Here is a 20,053-nt window from a genome sequence, read left to right on the forward strand (position 1 = left end):
TGGGACAATTTTTTTTTTTTTTTTTTTTAAAGATTGATTGATTGATTGATTGCTATGTTGGGTCTTCGTTTCTGTGCTAGGGCTTTCTCTAGTTGCGGCAAGCGGGGGCCACTCTTCATCGCGGTGCACGGGCCTCTCACTATCGCGGCCTCTCCTGTTGCGGAGCACAGGCTCCAGACGCGCAGGCTCAGCAATTGTGGCTCATGGGTCTAGTTGCTCCGTGGCATGTGGGATCTTCCCAGACCAGGGCTCGAACCCGTGTCCCCTGCATTAGCAGGCAGATTCTCAACCACTGCACCACCAGGGAAGCCCGGGACAATTTTTTTCTACGTTTAATTTCTATTCTTTCATCTTGTTATGGGAGTCCCTAAACTAGGTGTTATATTTCGTTGTATCCACTTTTTAATTTGGTCTTTTTTAAAATAGGTACAAAAAAGACAATTGTTTAAGATAAGAGTTCTCCCCACCGCCAAATTTTTTTCAAATATAGAAGCTTTTCCACTTTAAAAAGGTTCATCATCCTGGTCATTGATGAGTAGGATCTATTAATCTCAATAGTGACTCAGTCTGACAAGCCTTTTTATAGCTTAACCAAGAACGCAAGAGACCTCCACAAAAGACTGCAAGAGATGCAACCCTCACAAGATCCAGAAGTTCCCAGATAGCCTAAGAAAGCAAAGGCCTTTTTTGCACAGGGTAAGGATGGTGTAGTGAAAACGGTGTCTCTGGTCTCTCACAGGAATGTGAGACACCTCCAGTGACAGACCCACTAACCTGTGACACCAGGCAGGCACTACTGGAATGGGACTTTTCCAGCACTAACAAAGCAAGGAAGGTTGAGACGACAAAGGGCCCTTATAGATCGGGACCCTTTATGACAAAGTTCCCTGAATGCTAGCATGGCTGCTTTTGAGTTCGTGTTTTGGAAACCCAGTCTATTCAAATGGCCACCAAGGGGCACCCCAGACCGAATGGCAAAGACCAGACAGAATATTCTCAGTGGTTACAAAGCCAAGCTCTCAGAACATAGAACAAAACAAAAGGAAAAACCTCATCTGGTTTTTACATAAGGGACCCGCAGCATGGTTGGTCTAAACAGACACCAGTCTGGTGAGAACCATGAACTTAGCAGTCTTTGAGGTCCGCTCAAACAGCAGGCTTATAAGGCCTCTGCCTGTGTTCTGCCCAAAGGCTTTTTTTTTCTCCTTATAACACACAGCACAGCAGAGACAAGGAAAAACAGTGACCATCTCCGGGAGGAAAAGGATCAGTTAAACCAAGAGTGCCCATTTACCAAATCTTTACCAGGGTCACTGTACATAAGGAACTAATTCCACAAATATTTTCTCGTACTAATTTAAGTTTAGAAAAGGAGAAAAAGGACTCTTACTACTTTCACTTCCATCAGACCCCCCAGAGTCAGAGATCCAGGAGGCCGATGTGGTAAGAATTCTCACCTTCTGCCAGGCTTTTTTCAGAGGTTCCAGGGTCTCTTTATCTGCAACAGTCCCAGGAGCAAGCAGTACCCAAGCAGTATCCAGCCAACTACACCAAAACTGTCGGGGAGGGGAAAATTTCCCCCTAGCCCTCTTGGTTCTTTTGGCTGATCTAAAAATTAAATTGACACAAAACAGATTAACAGGAGGAAAAAAAAATCAATTTTGTACATGCAGAGGTCTCATAGCTATAGGACCCAAGAAGTAGCCAAAGCAGGCTGTTTATATACCTTTTAGATAAAGAAACAATAAATCTGTAAAGAAATGACAAGACAAACAAACTTAGGTTTATGTACTAATTAGTGAAGAAACTAAGCAAAGTTTGTTTATAAGCCTTCTTGGCCCTGAATTCCCTGTCTCTTGTAATAAGGATGTCTCTCTACCTCCTGGTGCAAGGAGGATACCTTTCACATGGGAGATTTATTTTCTGCTTTCAAGGGGACAGAGGAAGGTCAGAGTGTGCTCCTTGCACAGGCTGTTTCTCAAGTAACTTTAATTCTAAATAACCAATATGCCAAAGTGGCATATTTTGAGGTGGCCTGCCCTGAGCCCTATTACCTACAAACACAGAGCCCACGTGTTTGAAATGCTGGTAAACCCCTCCCAACTGCTGCCCTATGTAGAAAACCCAAGGAAGCAGAATTGTCAAAGAGAGAAAGAGAGGGGGGCAGTATTTAAACTTGGAAACCAGTATCCACGTCTTCTACCCACAGATTTTCTTTCATTTACCCAGGCCTGCTCAGCATTTCCTGGATGTGTGATGTCTGGTTTATTTTGTCTGTTGAGTGGACATTTCCTGAGGTGTCCCTCCACCCAAAGCACCTTGTCCTCAGGGTCAGCTCACCCCTCCTCTGGGGTTGTCTTTCCTGCTATCATTTCCCAGCTTCCTGTGCTAAGCCACTCCCACCCCAGCCCAGGGCAGGGACTATGCCCTCCTGCTCTGCTCGGAGGCCACGTGAAGGCCTGAGGCAGGTGCTGGGGCCTCGCGCCCTGGGGGCAGGTACACCTGCACCCTGCAAAGGCCTTGCTAGCTCTGCCCAGCCACCTGGGGAGGTATGGACCGGTACGCTAACTCCAGGCTGACAAAGGGGGAGAAGTGTGAGATTTTTGTGAGCACTAAGAATCCAGCATATGCAAAAAGGCTTACATTGTCTAGCTTAACCTAAACCATACCATAAGAGTTGGGAGTGTTGTATACAGTGGGACTAATGTTAGGGCACCATTGACCGAAACTGCCCGCCCTGGCCAGGCACAATAAGAACCACTCGCATGAGTCGTCTCACTACAGGAGGTCCCCCCAGTAAGGAACACGGTGCTGCCACCGAAAACTAACCAGGAGAATTCAGGAGGAACCAAAAGAGGGAGGAGACACCGGCACGTAATATGTCCTGCCAACCTCCCAGAAACCCTCGCACTAGAATCCATCATGGCTGAGAGTGTGCCTGCCGCCAGGAAGGACCCTGAGTCAGACCAAATATGGGCACAAGCAAGATGACTGGCCAGAGACGACCCGGAAACTAACCCCATTACCATAAAACCTGAGACAGAGAGCCACGTGGCAGAGCAGTTCTCCTGGGTTCCCTTACCCTGCTGCTCTCCCCCTGGGAGCCCCTTCCCAATAAAGCCTCTTGCTTTGTCAGTACGTGTGTCTCCTCGGACAATTCATTTCTGAGGGTTAAACAGGAGCCCACTCACAAGCCCTGGAAGGGGTCCGCCTTCTGGTAACATTAGTAGGAGTCTGGTTTGGGTGAAAAGAACACTAGGTTTAGATTCAGAGCTTTGCATCCAAAATCTTCCCTTTCTGGTCGCGTGACTTTGGGCAAAGCTGCTTCAACAGTTTAGACCTCGGTTCCCCCATTTGTGAAAAGGGAGTTATTATTTCCATTTTTGGGTCGTGTGAGGATTAAATGGGATAACCTATGCTTTAAAACCTGCTTCGTAGGCATTAAAGCATTACACAAACACTTATGCCTGGGAGGGGAGAGAAGGGGCTACTCTGTTTAGTGCAGTGTTTTTCAAAGAGCAGGTTGTGAGACATCAGCAGGTCACAGAAAAAAATTCAGTGGGTCCTGATCACCACTGGAAAATTTTAATAGAGTAGAAAATATCAACGTGTACCCCAAGTAAGAAGAGTAGGTATTGTTTCTTTTACTTAAGTGGTGTGAGGGTGTGTATTAATTAGTATGTGTTGTGATGTAAAATCCATGTCTTTTACAAAACAACACACATACTAGCACTTTACTTCTGTGGCAAATAATGGAACTAGAAATAAAGGGAGCTGTTTGTGCTTTGTTGTATTTTTTTAACTGCAGCATTTCCACATTCCAAGAGTGGGAGAAGAATTCCTCTTGGCAAAGAATCTTATCTTTTGTTTGGGAAACACTTTAATGGGCCCTTCGGTTATGCAAAGGTAGGGCCCTGAGGCCAGGTTGAAGTGAACCGTGGTTAAACTGCTCTCCACAATAAAAGTCGATATCGGAGGGCTTCTTTTTTTCTTTGGTGGTCCTAGAAGCAGCAGTTTGGAGCCTGGGGTCTCAGAGAAAAGGGGGGTTGAGCTGGGCCCGAGAGGAGCCCTGAATAAAGGCCTCAACACAGTATGACCAGAGGATGTGGGGAGTCTCTGCACTGAGTACTAGATGGAGTTCTCCTGGCCTGTGTCATTAAGCCCTAACAGGGGTGATTAAGCATCCTAACCTGGTTCTCTCCAGACAGCCCTGCCTCCAGAATGATGGGGAGAGGGCAGTGTGTAGAGCCTGGGACAGGGGAGTTAGGAGGATTCAGGAGCAGCACGGAGTGAGAAACGACAGGCCATGAGTGTGAATGTGCATCCGAGGATACTTAGCAATATTTGGGAGGGGGCTGGAATTCCTCTGGCCTCCGAGCATGAGTTATTTCCTTTGAATATTTAAGTGAAAGGTAATTCTGAAAGGCTGGAAAATGTGGGAACACCAACCACATTAAGGGCTGATGAGGCTCAAACACAGCTGAAAATTGGAACGGTACTGACCTTTAGCTTCAAGCAAGACGCAGCTGGGCTGTGATCTTCACCACCGCTCTTAGTATGATTATTACCACCCTCTCCTACCGCAGGGCATAGACCCATGACCCTGGTAGGCAGAATAATGGCCCTCCCAAAGACGTCTGCACCCTATGCCCAGAACCTGTGAATATGTTAGCATACTCAACAAGGGGGAATTAAGGTTGCAGGTGAAATTAAGGTTGGTGATCAGCTGACCTCAAAATGGGGGAGAGAATCCTGGATTATCCAGGTGGGCCCAATGCAATCACTAGAGTCCTTAAAGGTGGATGAGAGAGGCAGAAGTGATGTGACTTGAAAAAACTCAACCAGCCATTGCCGGTTTTGAAGATGGCCTTGACTCGAGGAATTCGGGCAGCGTCTAGAAGCTCCAAAAGTCAGGAAAACGTATTCTTTTCTGGAGTCCCCAGAAAGGAATGCAGCCCTGCTGACATCTTGATTTTAGTCCAATGAGGTTCTGATCTCCGGAACTGTTAGATTAAAAAAAAAAAAAAAACTATTGACTTCCTTTTTTAAAGAACAGTTTTAGGTTCACAGCAAAATTGTCAGGAAGGTACAAGGAGTTCCTATATACCCACTGCCCTCAGACAGGACTATCCTCCCCCATTTCGACATCTTCCAGCAGAGTAGCGAGTTTGTTACAATTGATGAACCTACACCGACACATCATCATCACCCCAAGTCCGCAGTTTACATTAGGCTTCACTCTTGGTGTTGTACATTCTTTGGGTTTTGACACATGTATAATGACATGATCCATCGTTATAGTCTCACACAGGGTATTTTCACTGCCTTAAAAATCCTCTGTGCTCTGCCTATTCACGTCCCTGCCCAACCCCCTGGGAACCAATTTATCTTTTTAGTGTCTCCATAATTTTTCCTTTTCCTTTTCCAGAACGTCATATCATTGGAATTTCACAGTATGTAGCCGTATCTGATTGGCTTCTTTCACTTAGTAATATGCATTTAAGGTCCCTCCCTTGCTTTTTTATGGCTTGATAGCTCATTTCTTTTTAGTGCTTAAAAATATTCCATTGTCTAGCTGTATCACATTTTATTCATCCATTCATCTACTGAGGACATCTTGGTTGCTTCCAAGTTTGGGCAATTATGAATAAAGCTGCTATAAACATCTGTGTGCAGGTTTTTGTGTAGACATAAGTTTTCAAGTCCTTTGGGTGAATACCAAGGAGTATGATCACTGGATTGTATGGTAAGGGTACATTTAGTTTTATAAGAAACTGCCAAACTACCTTCCAAAGTGGCTGTACCATTTTGCATTCCTGCCAGCAATGAATGAGAGTTCCTGTTGCTCCATATCCTCACCTGCATTTGGTGCTGTCAGTGTTTTCAGATTTTGGTAGTGGTATCTCATTATCTCATTGCTGTTTTAAATTAATTTGTGTTGTTTTAAGCTACTAAATTTGTGGTAATTTGTTACAACAGCAATAGAAAACTAATACATTGACACTGTGCAATGAGGTGACAAGGGACCAGGAGATAGGAGGCCCGACTCAGTGCTGCCACAAGCTCATTGTGTTTCCTTGTGTAGGTCACCTTACTCTTCTGGACTTCAGGCACCTCTAGACTAAACTAGGAGCAGTAATTCCTGCCCTAGCTACAGCAGGAAGTGGTGAGTCAATCTGGGGTATGATGCCTGTAGTAGCAGTAACATGGGAAGCTGCCAGTGAAGAAAGTTGGAAAGGCCTAGGGGATGGTTTTGTGGCTCCATCAGTAATTGGTGCTTTTGGTGGGTTCAGCCTCTTGGGGAGGCCATCAGCCCATGTCGTGACTTAGCCCATGATGACTCAGCGCCTGCCAAGAGGAGCGAGCAGGGGCAGGAGCTGGCCCTGTTGGGGAGCCCAGGCAAGGCATGAGTCAGGCATGGTATGTACATGGATGAGGTTGGGCAAGGCTTCCACCCAGACTTCCTTTCTATAGTAGGAACTGCCTTAGGGCAAGGCCTTGCTGCCATCTGGATTTGGTACAACTTGAATTCCTGGCAGACCATGCTTACTCACTGAAAATATGCAGTGCTCAGCAGGACTTGAGCCAGACATAGACTCATAGGAAGCATCATTTAATAATAATGGCCAGGTGTTCTCCACTCACGGTCCCTAATCCTCCCAAGAAGTCTGCATAGGTTTTCACCTTTGACGGATGTGTGAACAGGTTCTAGAACTGGCACAAGGGCATGCAATCATTAAGAGGTAGAGCCAGATGTAAATTCAAATCTGCTTGGCCACAAAGTATCCTGCACCTTGTGTACCTAGCTGAAAGAGAGCATGATATAAGTGAGTCCTGGCCCTCATTTTACAAATGAAGAAGAGAAATGACTTGTCCAAGTTTACTCAGCTAGTTAGAGCCAGCCAGGGTTAGGACTCAGCTCTTGACTCCTGCTCCATTATTCTTTCCATTAACCTTCGGGGGTCATGGACTTCTTTGAGAAGCTAGTACAGACTGGACACATCCTCTCCCAAAATGAACATCTACACAGATTATTTAGGCTACAATTTTGGGGTGAGTTTGTGACTCCTCTCCCTCTATCTATGGACCCCAAGTTAAGAGCCCCTGCATTGTCCCCTCTGCCTCTCTTGAGTACAGGGCTATGAATGGGGTGGGAACTCCAGGGTGCCTGTATATTAACCAACCTTGTAAAAGAGAGGCTTTATTTTCCCTGTAAGTCGTATACCACCACCCCCCTTCTTTCACCAACCTTTAGTTTTTTATAATAGCTTCGCAAGACGTGATTCACATACTATATTGTAACCGAGCAGGACCCTACGGGGCCTTCCCAGGACAGGCCTTCCCCCCATCCTCTGCTTTAGCTTCTCTCTGAAGTACCTAGGTAACTGTATTTGATGCACATTTCCTGAGTTGTTTTACAGATGTGAAAACCCCTCACCAAATGGAAGATGTTAACTACTTGATGACCATGAGCACATAGCCCCAGGCCTCCTGGAGCCTAAGGACTGATAATGTTAACCCCTATGACTCCGCCCTGTTACCTCACCATCAGCCAATCAGAGAATTGTGCACGAGCTGATCATATACCCTGTAACTCCCTCCCTCACCTGACCTTTGAAAACGCTTTGCCAAAACTCAAAACTTAGGGGTTTTTTTGGCCTGAGCCACCAGTCTTCTTGCATGGCCCTGCAATAAACCTTTCTCTGCTCCAAACTCTGACTTTTCGGTTTGTTTGGCCTCACTGTGCGTCGGGCACACGGACTTGCGCTAACAATATAACAAGCTCTTCTGCCATTGCTGCCTCCTCAATGCATCTGGAAAATGAGGATAATTCCACAACTCCTTGCATCACTGAATTGCTAAGAAAACCTTTAAGGTCATATTTATCTGTAGTAATCATTAGTGCTTTTTCCAAATAGTTATTTCAGTTTTTTTCCCTTCTGGGCACATTTTAGGATTATATTTCTTGGTGCCCTTGTGGCCAGTTCCAGGAATGATTTCCTTTGGCTAATGAATTTTGAGCAGAAGGGATACATGTCATGTGGGGGCCAAAGGTTTAACTTCTGAGTGAGACCTCCTGTGACATTACCGTGACCACTAGCAATGTTCTGGCTAATGGCTGCCCCATTGCCCTGGGTCCTAAGAGTGAGGAGGCAAAAGGTGAGGGAACAAAGTACCTAATGCATCTGTAGTAAACATGTGCTGTGAGTGAGAAATGAACCTTTGTTGTTTTAATGTACGGGGATTTTTTTTTTCTTTTTTTTGAAGTATAACCCAGTCTATCCTGACTGATAAAATACATAACTGTGCTTTAAAAGCTATAGGACATGTACAAATATAAGGGATGCTTATTACCTCTAATTGTACTCTCACTGCAGCTTTTCCTGACATCGCCAAAGTCCTCACATTGGGACAACGTACATTCTGTCTAAATGGATGACTGCTCACCAACGTCCTAAGGATCAAGGGGCTGTTTGCCATGGTTCCCAGAGTACAGCTAAAAGGGAGACATTTTAGACTCCTTTGGGGAGGGCAGCAGTACTGACCAGTCACTAAAGAAACATCCTTTGATTTAAAGGACACTTGGGTGATTTCGTCCTACAAATACAGCCCAAAAAGGAGTTTGGGGTAGCTGTGCTACTCATTTTACCTGGTTTCTTCCCTGTAAACTCAGCCAAGACACTGTTGATGCTGTCAGCAGCCTGGCAAAAATTAAAACAGGTCAATCTAGGGATAGTATTTGAGATGCTATACTAAAGAACCAAAATAACCAATCATGAGAAATAGAATGAGAAGGTGGGGAGGGGAATTAAAAAGAAAAAGAAATAGAATGATACAGAAAAATAAGTTTTGGGGTCAGATGGACCCCTTCCATTCAGACCTCAATTCTGTCACTTACTGGCAGTATAATCTTGGACACATTACATAACCCATCAAAGCCTTGATTTCCTAGTCTACAAAGACGTCCTCCACCTCACAGTGAACCCTGCCTCCTCACAATATCACATTCTTCTGTGGTTCTCATCTTGGAGAGGCAGCAGTGAGTGGTGGCGTGAAGCGAGATCTTAGCTCCCTGCCCAGGAATTGAACCTGGGTAGCCTGGATGAAAACCAGGAATCCTGGCCACCATAGCCCCTGGCTCTTGCCCCCAGTGAAAAATGCATTTCTCATGGAGGCAAAAACTGTAAAAAGAGGTACAAAGTTTATTATTAGAGACCTAGCACAACAACAAGTGGGAGAGCACCCAGAGCAACAGTTTGTATAGTTAAGACAGAAGCAAGGCAGAGATGCACACCTGGACAGAAAGGGTGTGGGCATCCCCCCAGGGAGGAGGAGCGCAGTAGAGAGGCGGTTAAATCATTCATCTAGGGCAGGTCTTCCGGGTCTTTGTTTACCTCTGGCCAATTATCTGGTTTCTTTTTCCACACCTGCCCTGCCCTAGGACCCGCCCCAACTTGTGTGGGTAACTTTTTTCCAAGATGGATTTCAGCCCAGAGGCCTATGGGATGGCCTTAGCATCACATATTATGGGGTAGTGCCCCCTCCTTTTTGACCCCCAAGGAGCCTTTCTGCGCATGTGCAATGTCTCCCTTGCCCCAAGGATGGGAAATATGTGACCTGTTGATCCTTTACTCAAACAAGGGTTAGCCCCTCTCTGTTCCTGCCATGACTGTTATCTTAAGGTGCCCACAGGAGACAAAGCCTGGCTATCTGCCCTGTTTCTGTTGTTACTTCCATTTCGGAGAGCAAACAGGAGGCTGATTTTTAAATGTCTAACCTGAAGCCCATCTATCTCCTGTCTCAGGAAATGTAAACAGGAGGCTAGTTGTAAGTGTCCAGCCTGAAGCCCACTTTTTCCCGCTCCATGAAATGTAAACAGGAGGCCAGTTGTAAATGCCTAACTTGGAGCCCATCTACCTCCTGCCTCAGTTCCCTCCCACATTGAACTGGGCTGCAGATAATGAGCAATGGGATGCAGCAGAAGTGATGCTGGGTCATAAGAAGCCTTGGTCTCTTGGAACACTAGCTCTGGGGAAGCCAGTGGTCATGTAAGTCCGACTACCTGGACACTAAGATGCTGGGAGAAAGCCCAACAAGGAGAGACTGTGTGGAGACAGAGATGCTCAGCCAGCCTCCCGCTCTGCTCCCGTCATCCCAGCTGAGGCATCAGACAGGTGAGTGAAGACGCCACATTAGACGTCCAGCCTCATTGACTCCAGGTCGGGACACACAGTCTTGAGGGCATTAGGTCCTCTGTGACCCCCTTCGCCTGGCAAAGCAGTAAAGCTGTTCTTTTCTCCTTCACCCAAAACTCTGTCTCCAAGATTCAATTTAGTACCAATGTACAGAGGCTGAACTTCGGGTACAGTCGCAACCACGTGTGAGAGTCCAAGAGAGAACCACCCAGCTGAACCCAGCCGACCAACACAAGTGTAAGCATATGATTATAAATAGTTTTAATCCATCAGATTTGGGGATGATTGTTATAGATAACCAGAATGTCATCTGAGAAATGGGAATACTAATCCCAAACTTATTGGGTGAGAATAGAGAAAACGTGCCTAAAGTGCCTAACATAATGCTTTTGCACTTTATAGTAGCTATTTGTAATAAAAATGGTATGTCTGCGTAAACACAACCAAATGGAGCAATTTTTATGACTGAAAACCACTGACGCCCACAGTGAGGTCATTCTTGTAATACATAACACATGTGGCAGGGGAAGAAGCTAGAAACAGGTAAGCTGGGTAAAGACTGAGGCTGTTTGCTGTCACGGCAGAGCAGAGGAGCCACGGGACAAGATATATTCGGAGATGGAGAGTCAGACACCTGAGGGAACTCTGAGTCCCAGGCTTATGTTCCCTGCATATCAATAATAACAAGAGGAAACTAACATAAGAAAAAAATGCAATATTTATTTTACTATATTCTGTGTAGAACATGGCCATTTAAACTTAAAGTTGGGGCTCCCCTGTTGGCGCAGTGTTTAAGAATCCGCCTGCCAATGCAGGGGACACAGGTTTGATCCCTGGTCCGGGAAGATCCCACATGCCGCGGAGCAACTAAGCCTGTGAGCCACAACTACTGAGCCTGCGCTCTAGAGCCCGTGAGCCACAACTACCGAGCCCACGTGCCACAACTACTGAAGCCCGTGCGCCTAGAGTCTGTGCTCCGCAACAAGAGAAGCCACCGCAGTGAGAAGCCGGCACCACAATGAAGAGTAGCCCCTGCTCGCCGCAACTAGAGAAAGCCCGTGCACAGCAATGAAAACCCGATGCAGCCAAAAATAAATAAATAAATAAATAAATTTTTAAAAATAAAATAAAATAAAGTAGGCTCTCTGGATTAATTTAAAAAGCTTTTATATTCTAAGTGAACCTTCTGCTGCTGTGTAATTGAAGAATAGAAATGAGAAATAACCCTACAATGGGTTCTAAATGGCTCAAGTTCAACAAGTTCTCTCAGCTTCCAAGAGCTGCTCCAGATAAGGTTCACGCTTTCAAATGTCAAGGACACTGCTCACCCAGGAGCTCCCCAGTTAAAATTCAGATTGTTTTTCAGGGCTAAAAGTCGCATTTCACTGCGCTCTGAGCTTGAGAAATGTCATCAGAGGCAGCTGCTTGTCTCAGGAGTTAGGCTGAAAGAAAACCGGAATGCTTTGTCCCATCACCCATGATACCACAATTTAAATGTAGGTGTGGAGACAGGATGGGAGAGGATGGGCGGAAAGGAGGGGAAGAGAAGCTGGGGGTGAGGCCGACAAGCAGGCCTGAGGAGCAGAACTACCCCCCTGAATACCCCCCAAGTCCTTCCTCCACCTCTCTTACTCCCTCCTGCTCCCTTCCTTTGAATTCATGCTCTGCCCTGTGCTTTCCCTATTAAAGCTCTTCTCAGGATGGAATTTAACAAGCAAACTTGTACTCAGGGGAAATGATCGCCATAGTTTAAAATAAAGATTTTTTCAAGACCTAGGAGAACTTTGAGCAGAGAACAAAGCCTCAAAGCAAAGCACTCATTTCTCATCTTGATTTAAAGGTCAGTGAGCAGACAGAAGAAGAATGTTTTCAGAGGGGCCTTCGGTGTCCCTGAAAGGGTGGCTCCCATTCTACCCACCAAGAGCTGGTCTTATTCTCACTCGCTCTCTCTATTCATAGGTTGCCTAGTTACATTACTGTAATTGAGTTTGTTAATAAAATCACCCATTCCTCTAGGATTTTACTTTTTTTTTTTTTTTTTTTTGGCCTGCTAGATCTTAGTATTAAGGAGTGTTTTTAAATCTCCCACCAAAATTGTAAATCTAAACTTAGAAGATAAATTCCCGGTAGCTCTATCATTAATCATTTAGATTTAGGTATACAAAGGCATAGTAGGCTTATTTCTCACCATTACTATTTCCTCTCTTCTTCATCTTCCCCTATCCTGAGATTTTTGTTTAATTCATTTGTTGCTTGGAAAGGGGCTCTTCGTTTGAATAAATCCCTCAAATGACGTGTGTGGATGATATACTCTCTGCAGCCCATCATATCCACCCTGATAGGTGAGATCCTCAGGTGAGGTTATAAAATTCTTAGGTCAAGGTCCTCTTCTTTCATTAGATGTTATTCATAGCCTTCTGACATCCAGTGTTGCAGATGAAAAGCCTGATGACAGTCTGATTCTCCTTTATTAGTTATTTGTTCTTTCTGTCTAGAAGCTTATAGAAATTTCTTTTTATCCGGGGGGTTGAGGAATTTCACAGGATATTACAAGATGTGTGCCTTTTTCCTCAATCCCAGCCTGGAATCCACTGAGCCCTATTAAATTGCAAGTCTGCCTTAAACTCAGAGGTGTTTTCTTGCATCACTTATTTAATTCCTACACCTCCTCCAACAATTACTTTCCTCCTTCTTGAATTTCTGTTTCTCACATTAGGTGTCCTGGCTCTGTCCCCCTACTTGTTTATCATGGCAGAATAGCATGGGTATTAAGAAGCAGAAAATGTGATTAAGAACAGTACTGAATACCTGGGACTGAATACCAGCCCTGCCACAGCTGAGTGACCTTGGGATAGCTCCTTAACCTTTCTGGGCCTCTGTGTCTTCAGCTGTACAATGGGTTGAAGAACAACAGTAGCCAACGCACTCTTTTTCCACTTTGCCCATGCACTCTTTGAATTAATCCACTGATTTTTTAATTAGAGAATCACAGTTTTAGTTCCAGAAAAAAAAATATTAATGCTCTTAAGTCTTAAATGCTCTGAGGTAGATCTTATCACTGTTCCCAAATATTCTGCTTCCTCTGTGAGATGCTTGTTATTTTCTACCCCGTTGACAGCGCATTTGGAAGACGACTTGCTTTAACTTCTGAAAAGAAGTTTTAAGAGACTTCATATAGTTCTGTCATCTCTCTTTCCCTCCTCCACAAGCTGGAACATTCTAGATAGGGGCTGTTCCTTTACCTTGAGTCCAAAATGAAAAAGGCATGGGGCCTAGCCAAAGCCAACTCATGGAGGAGAGGTATTACGACTGAGAAGTAAACCTTTGTTTTTGTATGCCATGGAGCTTCTGGAGTTGGTTATTATCACAGCATCACCCAGCAAAAGCCTACAAATATGGTGAAGGTTAATTTTTTCTTCAAATCTTTCCATGTTTCCTACAGCAGTTACGCTTTGCTCAGAGTCACTTATTCTGAGTCCTCTCCTAGTTTTCATTTGCCTGGTTGCTGGGTCTCCCTGCATGCATTATTTTCATTTGCTTACATGGCTCTAGTCACCTTTAGGGCTCAAGTCCAGTTGGCTAGGATTCCTTAGGTGTAGCAGACCCGCAGTCTCCACCCATAAACTAGTAATATAACCACGAGCAAGTGGTAGTCCCCTGTCCAGGTAACAGGTTCAGACGCTAGGAGGTAGATTTTCTCCCCCTTTTCTTTTTATATATTTATTTTATTTATTTATTTTTGGCTGTGTTGGGTCTTCATTGCTGTGCATGGGCTTTCTCTAGATGCGGCGAGCGGGGGCTACTCTTCATCGTGGTACGCAGGCTTCTCATTGCGGTGGCTTCTCCCGTTGCGGAGCACTGGCTCTAGGCTGGCGGGCTTCAGTAGCTGTGGCACACAGGCTTAGTTGCTCCGCGGCATGTGGGATCTTCCTGGACCAGGGCTTGAACCTGCGTCCCCTGCATTGGCAGGCGGATTCTTAACCACCACGCCACCAGAGATGCCCCCCTCCCTTTTCTTTTCTACTACAAAGCCCAGCCTCACAGGTAAGGAGGATTCAGCCTCCTATTTAGCTTCACGCATACAGTCTGGTACCACAATCTCTTTTCCTCTGGATTCCAGTCATTTGCATATTAGACCATTTGACATTGTCCTACAACTCTTTATTCACTCTTTATTCTGTGTTTCATTTTGGATAATTTATACTGACCTATATTCAAGTTCACTGTTTTCTATCCTCAGCTATGTCCAGTTTACTTCTCAGAGGGGTTTGTCACTCTTTGGAATTTAGTTCATTTTGGTTGCCTTGTGACCTTCGTTCTCTGATGGATTCAGGAAAAGTTATGACTTACAGACTTTTTTCTCATTGTTTGGGTGGGAGCTATGTTCTTTATTCTCTTACAGCTTTCTACATCCTAAAGTAGAGACATAACTTTTTCTGTTAGAATTTATTTGGGGCCTCGAAGGGAGGTAAGAATGCTGTTTGGCTACAGATTCCCTGCCAGGGGGTAAGCTGGTGGTGGACAAGTGATCATCTCTGGATGGTGTGACTCTTTTGTCCTCCTTTTAATTTGACTATAATTTCCCAAATTATTTTTACAATGAGCCTATTTGATAAAAACAACCAGAACACCAAATTTTGCACCATTTCTTTTAAACAGTTGTTTTAAATGACAGTGAAACAATTCCTGAGAGCTCCTTCTCTGGACTCACCAGAGAAAACAGCATATTTAGAGGCACCAAGGGGTGCTGTGCAGAAGGTACAGGCAGCAAATGAACAGAGGTCCGCTGCTCTAGGACGAGGCTCCCTCGGCCCCCGCCTTGGCTCCGGTGGCAGGAAGGCCACTGTCTGCATATTTCCTTTCAGAGCCACCACTTCCCCGCAGCGGGGGAGGGTCAGGATGCCACCCCTGTTCCTTTGCTCCCATTCTGCCCTGGTGGGAAAGGGCCGGATGCCAGCCCAGGGGGTAGGTGGTCGTTCCATGCTTTCCTAGCACCCCTCTGGGAACTGCCAAGATCTTAGTGAAAAATAAACAGCATGGTGTAAGAACACTGGTTCAGGGAGTCGGAAGTCTTACTGCCGGCTCTACCACTGAGTCTATGACCTTAGACCAGACACAGCCAATATGAGCATCAGTTTCCTCACTCGTAAAATAAAGGTCACAATCACAACTACCTCAAAGGACATTTTTAGGAGGACAAAATGATGATGTTATACAGAACATTTTATAAACTGTAAAGAAACATCATCATTCATTTTGTTAAGTAAATTAGGCCTGGGAGCGGAATAGGATGGGGGAAAATAGGCCCCCAGAGTCACTTGCAAATCTCATAGTTTGGGGCAAAGTTTGGAGATGAAAACAATATCTCTCTGTTCTCTTGTCTCTTAACCACCCCGCTCCCCACCCTCCTATGGAATCTCGGTGTGTGTGTGTGTGTGGTTGCAGGTGCAGGTGCCCCTGTAATCACAATACTCAGGGGGCCTCCTTCCTTCCTGTCACCTTCTACCCTGGCTTAGTGGGCATGTGTGTTGCAGGGCATGTATGTAAGATCAAGAGGAAATGATTAAGTACCTGGCAAGTGCTTCTCTGCTGGCCCATCACTAATCCTTTAATTGAAAAGGAGGGCCCCCTTAGTAACAATGGCTGTGACATCTCCTCTGTCCCTGCCATTGTGTTCAATGAAGATGCAATGAAGATGCTGCCTAGCTGATCTCTCTGGAAGGGAGGGAGCTCCTCCCTCAAACAGGAGGTACGCTCCAGTCTCCGGGCCACAGAAACACACCTCCCTCAGCAGCTGGACTCCCAGTGCCGTATGGACTCCCAGATGGCACTACCCAAGACTGGGAGGAAGCATAGCCAGGTTTCCCATGATGGGAGCTGTCTAGGGGAGGATTGGGCCAGAGATGGATTTGGCACTACCAGCTGGTGGGTGATAGAGCACATTTTAATAGGTGCTTCCCCTTGATTAATTGTTCTTGGTGTCATAGAGCCTGACCACCTGACCATTGATAGCTATTTCCTTTTTTTTTTTTAGTGTGAGAAAAGGCTTTCTTTTATCTTATTTTATTAATTCATTTCAAAACTACATGTATTTGAACATCTGTGAATATATCTCAACCCAAGATCTAAAATATTAACAGGGACTTCCCTGGTGGCGTGGTGGTTAAGAATCTGCCTGCCAATGCAGGGGACATGGGTTCCAGCCCTGGTCTGGGAAGATCCCACATGCTGCAGAGCAACTAAGCCCGTGCGCCAAACTACTGACCCTGCGCTCTAGAGCCTGTGAGCCACAACTAGTGAGCCCACGTGCTGCAACTATTAAAGCCTGTGCGCCTAGAGCCTGTGCTCTGAGACAAGAGAAGCCATCGTAGTGAGAAGCCTGTGCACCGCAACAAAGACCCAATGCAGCCAAAAATATATGTATATTAATAAGTTATTTTACCTATGTTTCTCTCCACCCCTTTGCCTTCATTTTGTATTTAGAATTTCCTTCCTTTTCAAAATAGTTTAATGCTATGCTTAATTAATTTTTCATTAATGTTAAATTATATTTAATTAGTGTAAGGCTGATTTAGTGTTTAGTTTTCACTGTTTTTAAACTTTATAGAAAAGTTATGTTATACGTAGTCTTCTGGGTTTGCTTTTGTCACTCAGCATATATAATAAATTATACTGTAAGAGCTATGTTGCATGCAGTTGTATGTAGTTCATTGTTTTCATTGTTGTATAATATCCCACTGTGTGAATATATCAGTTTATTTATCCATTTACCTGTCAGTGGGCATTTTAGATATTTCTGGGGTTTTTATTTTTATTATTATATAAGGAGCTGCTAAGAATATTCTCATATGTGTATCCTGATGCAAATGTTGAATCATGGAGAATGTGAATATTCAATTTTACAATATATTTAACATGATCAAACTTATCAATCTTTTCTCTTTTTGGCTGGTGCTTTTTTGCACTTTATTAAGGAAATTCCTCCCTTCTCTAGTGCAAGAAAGATAGTCATTTATCTTTTCTACTCAGATGAACTGATGAAGACATGCTTTGACACTGTCCGTAATCCATTTAGGGTTGATTGCATGTGTGTGGTGTTAGATGGGTATCCTGTTTCATTTTTAACTATGTGGATGCTTTTCTAGCTTCAGTTATTGAATAGTTACTCTTTTTCCCACTGATATGACATAACTATTAATATTGTATTTCACTCTGATTCTTCATAGGAGAAACATTTTTTACTCATAGTCTTAGGAAAACATTATATTGACATATAACCTTTAAAACATTATGTCAACCTATTACCATTTTAAAAAACTGTTGAAAAGTTGTCACTTCCGGAAAATGTATTCACACTGGCTATGCCTCCAGTCCTTCCCTCACAGCGTCAGGCAAGTACCTGCTTGGTCCATTACTCTTCAGTGAGGCTCTGAAGGCATGAAGCCAGAGGGAGGTTCTGCTATCTGTTGGCAGGGGATTCACAGGTTCTTCTGTACTAAAGTCAGAGACAACTTTACAGGCCTGAGGGAACCAGGTCTGGGGATAGGAATGGGCTAGCTCAGAATAAGGCACTGTTATGGGCTGGACATATCCCCAAAAGATATGTCCTAGCCTCTGAACCTGAGAATATGAACCTATTTAGAAATAGGGACTTTGCAGATGTAATCAAATTAAGATGAGGTCATACTGGATCAGGGTGGACCCTAATCCAGTGACTGGTGTCCTTAGAAGAAGGAAGTCTGAGCACAGATACACATGGGAGAAGGCCATGTGAAGACAGAGTTTGACACTGGAGTGCTGCATCTACAAGCCAAGAAATGCCGAAGGTTGCCAGCCATCATAAGAAGTTGGGAAGAGGCAAGGAAGGGTACTCCCCTACAGCCTTCAGACAGAACATGGCCCTGCCAACACCTTGATTTCTGACTTCTAGCCTCCAGAACCGTGAGAGAATACATTTCTGCTGTTTTAAGCCACCCAGTTTGTGGTATTTTGTTAGAGCAGCCCTAGGAAACGAACACAGGTACCTTGTCGCTTACCAAACAATGGCCAGGATTGGTGTGAGGGGATAGAAATGGCTGGCGAGTTCCCAGCCTTTCCCATCCCCAGAGTGTCCTTGCTCCGCACTTCTCCATCTCTCCTGGACCCCAACCTCCGAGGGAAGGAGACCTGCTTTGCCAGCCATTCTTAAGATAAAAAATCAGGGGAAGGAAGGAAATAGCCAGGGGAGGAAGGATCTGAGAGCCAGACAGAGGGCAGGGGCACCTGCAGTGAGATCAACAGGGGAGAGGCCAGGAGGGAAATGGAAGAAGCACTGAGGGTCTCCCAACCGCGGGGAGAAATCAGAAGTGCTGCTAAAGGCCGTGGGTTCACTTGGTGGTATGGGAGAAATGCAAGTGAAAGACAAGTTATTTTTAAATGACTTTTGGTTTCATGGTATCTTGGCTGCGCTGGGGTTCCTAGCACAGAGCTAAGCCCTGTGGCAGAGGCCCCGAGAGCTTTGCTGCTGAGAGCTTGACAGATGCAACTCCTCTCCTGCTCCAGCAGCCCTGTGAGGAGAGCACTGACCTCAGTGATAAAACTGAGGCTGGTGAGCATCTGCTCAACGGCCAAGTTCAAAGAGCTCAGATTGCCTTGTGCCTAGCTCAGACCTAGAAGTGGCCTGGAGTCTCAGGGCAGCTCCTGGAAGCTGGCGGCCAGTCCTACAACTGGTTTGCACCCTCAGGACCGCCTTGCCTCCTAGGATGATGGCAGCTTTGTTTCCCTCGAGGAGGTTGAACGAGGGTGTGTTTCTGGCACTGAGGCCTGACCAGGCAAGGCAGGCAGAGGTGGAGGCCACAGAACAGGTTCTGGAGCCAAACTGCCAGGGTTCCCCCCAGCTCTGCCTCTTTCTAGCTGTATGAGCGTGGTATCCAACTGCCCGGGCCTCTGTTTCCTTATCTGTAAAATGGACGTGATAATAGTTCTCACTTCAGGAAATACTTGTGATGATTGAGTTAATACAGCAAATGATGCACTGGGACTAGCCCTGGCACAGAGTAAACATTCAATAAAAATTAGCTCTCATAATTGTGAAAAACATGATGCTCTCATCAGATCTGACCACACCTTAGCTACAAATAATAGATATCATCAAGAAGGAGACTCTGATAGGTAGATTACATTCAATGTAAGAATAAATTTCACTCTAATTATATATTGTACCTTAAAATATTAGTTAATTATAACATTACATGTCTATTTTAACATACAAGTATTGACAAATCTCTCCATGCAGGAGAATTCCAAATAGTTTATGTAGATACATCACCCTGGAGAGGAACATAACTCCTTAGTCTTTAAAGTATGGGCTGCGCATAGCGACTTCCTTCCAAAGAATACAGTATGGAAGGGGGTGGGGGTAATTTCACGGTGGAAAAACCTGCCTAGCACTACCTCAACCAGAGGTCAACCCAAGGTCAACATCAACAGCAATAAGTCACATTGACAGAATGTACCCTTGATGTATGTGATGAGGTGACACTTTACCTCTGCGTTTTTTCTCCCCAGAACCCAAAACATCAGTTTACAATAAGAAAAACCTCAGGCAAATCCCAGTTAAGGAGCGGGATCATTCTACAAAATACCTGACCAGTATTCCTCAAAACTGCCAAGGTCATCAAAAACAAAGCCTGAGAAACTGGCACAGCCAAGAGAAGCCTAAGGAGACACGACAACTAAACGTAATATGGTGTCCAGATGGGACCCCAGAACAGAGAAAGGACATTTGGTAAAAATCAAGGAACTATGAATAAAGTATGCACTGTAGTTAATAGTAATGTATCAATATTGGCTCGTTAATTGGGACAAATGTATCATAC

General features: G+C 44.9%; 1 protein-coding gene across 7 annotated transcripts in view; it reads right to left on the bottom strand.

Annotated features, from left to right (window-relative positions):
* The window catches only part of B3GNT2 (UDP-GlcNAc:betaGal beta-1,3-N-acetylglucosaminyltransferase 2), a 178,736-nt gene that overhangs the window by 72,524 nt on the left and 86,159 nt on the right, over positions 1-20,053 (bottom strand). For all 7 annotated transcript variants that reach the window (XR_009506550.1, XR_009506553.1, XR_009506549.1 and 4 more), the window contains 2 exons: positions 4,732-5,003; positions 1,458-1,608 (listed from right to left, as the gene is read on the bottom strand). The gene's annotated coding sequence lies outside the window, so the exon portion shown is untranslated. The remainder of the gene's footprint in view (positions 1-1,457; positions 1,609-4,731; positions 5,004-20,053) is intronic.

The sequence above is a fragment of the Balaenoptera ricei genome, chromosome 13 (genome assembly GCF_028023285.1).
Source record: "Balaenoptera ricei isolate mBalRic1 chromosome 13, mBalRic1.hap2, whole genome shotgun sequence".
Lineage (NCBI taxonomy): Eukaryota > Metazoa > Chordata > Mammalia > Artiodactyla > Balaenopteridae > Balaenoptera > Balaenoptera ricei.